This window comes from Elephantulus edwardii, unplaced genomic scaffold, assembly GCF_000299155.1.
Source record: "Elephantulus edwardii isolate Elephantulus edwardi_28Jun2011 unplaced genomic scaffold, EleEdw1.0 scaffold00032, whole genome shotgun sequence".
NCBI classification, from domain to species: domain Eukaryota; kingdom Metazoa; phylum Chordata; class Mammalia; order Macroscelidea; family Macroscelididae; genus Elephantulus; species Elephantulus edwardii.
The window spans coordinates 1864195-1866604 of NW_006399782.1; the positions used below are offsets into that span (position 1 = coordinate 1864195).

The 2410-nt window shown below is 46.5% G+C and overlaps 1 pseudogene; it reads left to right on the top strand.

Moving 5' to 3' along the window:
• The first annotated feature begins 1316 nt into the window (after window positions 1-1316).
• Window positions 1317-1694, top strand: LOC102870630 (annotated as a pseudogene).
• The last annotated feature ends 716 nt before the right edge of the window (window positions 1695-2410 follow it).

Consider the following 2410-nt stretch of genomic DNA (forward strand, 5'->3'; position numbering starts at 1 on the left):
GATCTACTGACTGGCACAGGAGGAGATTGCTCCTCCTTCTCCAACAGAGCATCTGGTGGATTCGAACCGTGCATCTTCGGAACTGCAGCGCAGCTTCTTGCCACTAGGCCATCAGAACTCCCTTTCTTTTATACTTTTAAATACCAGAACAAAAATTAATAGAATGAGCTGAAAGGAGAGTAAAGCTGTTCCCAGAAGGCACACAGGAGGAGAAAGCAGTGTGTCAAAGCTGTACTAAACATCAAGGTAAAACCACACACAGAGCTCCTTGTCAGGGAAAGGTCCTCTAATGGCATTATTATAATCATTTTCTTCCCACTCAGGTTCTCTTCCTGACATCCTCTGGGCCTGTGTTTTTCTTAGAAACGCAGGCATCCACCAAGGGACCTTGGATGGGTGGAGTGGCGTTTAGTCTGAACAAGAGAGGGCATCCGAAGGGATGTCCCGTGAAGGAGGGGCCCCAGTTGGACCAGTAGGATGCCTGGAAAAGGCAGATTTCAGAGGGATAAAATGGGCAAAAATAAATTTATCACATTTGGGAAACAGAGAAAACCAATCCCTAGAAGTGTCAAGCACAGGCTAGAAAGTCTGTTTGGAATAATTTAGAAAGGAGGAGTCTGGCCTCTACAACTTCAACAATTTTTTTCAGCCTCGGAGGAGAGGACCAGCAAGAGGTAGGTGGGCTGCAGTTGGTGTGGACAAGACAGACCAGCAGGAAAGGCGCCAGGGGACGGAGTTACTGAGTTAATAATTCTCTCATCTCTAGTTTCCCTCCTCAACTCTGCATCTCTGCTGCTTCCGCTCTTACAATCTGGAGAAGCCAATTTCCTCCAACGGCCGATTCTGTTTGATAAGGAAAGGGAGGGAGCCCAGCAGAGCAGTCACGGGGCATCCTTGGGCAGAAGTAGTTCAGTCTCATTATCTCCTCCCCCATCCAGACTCTTTCTGAAAGCAGGGAGGACAAAGAGTGAAGCTGTAAGACAAATCGATACAAGGTTTGTTCTGAACTTGGCAAATGCTCTTCTTAAAGCTGACAAAGAACAGTGAGCAGCGTATTTCTTGCCTCCAAGGAAGGCCAACAATGCCGTTCAGGTCAACAAACTGGACCCCAGGGCCACTTTGTGTTGAGTTTGGATGAACTATAAAGAAGAATAGACGGTTTCCCTAGCCATGAAGGGTTTACAACCTTCAACTGCAGCCAAAAGGCTAAAGATGAAGTGTAAAAAACTCACTGTAAAATATCCCTGGTTCTGAGGCCAGCTGGAGGCATCGTTGGGTATCCCAAGTGCAAAAGCCTGAGGTTAGGAGCTGCTGCTATGCTGTGCCCTAAGGCTTTGACCCAAGTGCTAAGCCAGGCCAACACTGGAGGCGTCCAGAGCACCCTGTTGCTGAATAATGAGGGATCACTGCTGGCCTATTCGGGTTACGGAGACACTGACTCCAGGGTCACCGCAGCCATCGCCAGTAACATCTGAGCCGCCTATGACGGGAACGGGAATCAAGCATTCAACGAAGATAATCTCAAATTCATCCTCATGGATTGTATGGAGGGCCGAGTGGCCATCGCCCGAGCGGCCAATCTTCTGCTTTGTATGTATGCCAAGGAGACTGTGAGCTTCGGAATGCTCAAGGCCAAGGCCCAGGCCTTGGTGCAGTACCTGGAGGAGCCCCTCACCCAAGTCGCAGCATCATAATGAGTACAGAGGGGATCCGAGAATATAGATGACCATTTGGAGGGGCAGGCCCCTTGGGAAAGCCTTCCTGGGCTGTGGTGGGAGGATTAGCTTTTGTTTTTTTCAAGAATAAACTGAAGTTCTTGAAAAAATTAATATTAAATAAAAAGAAAAAAAATATCCCTGGTTCTGAATTCCTAAGGCAGGGGATAGACTCTCCCTTGAAGTACTTGACAGAGTGTACCATAGTCCCTTATCACTTATCACCTGGTGTGGTTGAATTGCATCCTTAGAAGGATTGGGAAATGACTAATAAGGCCTTAGTCTTGTTCAGTTCCAAGACTCTAGAAATAGATCTCTCTATTACTCACTCTTGGCACCAAGATAGGAAAGGAGTACCACTCCCGTCACAGAGGGCTAGGGGCTGAGTTCCTAAAAATAGTCACACTCAGTTCTGTCCTGTTAGAATACCAAGTCTTCCTTCCCAATAGCCCTATAACACTGAAGGACGCAATTTGTTCCGTCACCTTATCTCCTGACTAGGCAATGTCTATGTGCTCAGGAAACAGTAATTAGAGTACTCTTGAAACACAAATTATAATAATAAATAATATTTTAAAGCCACTCTATCATTAATATAATAGCCACTGTATCATACGATAGGGAGCGCTGGTGGTCTAGTGGTAAGGAGTTGCACTGTTAACCTAAAGACATGTAGTTTGAATCCACCAGTTGCT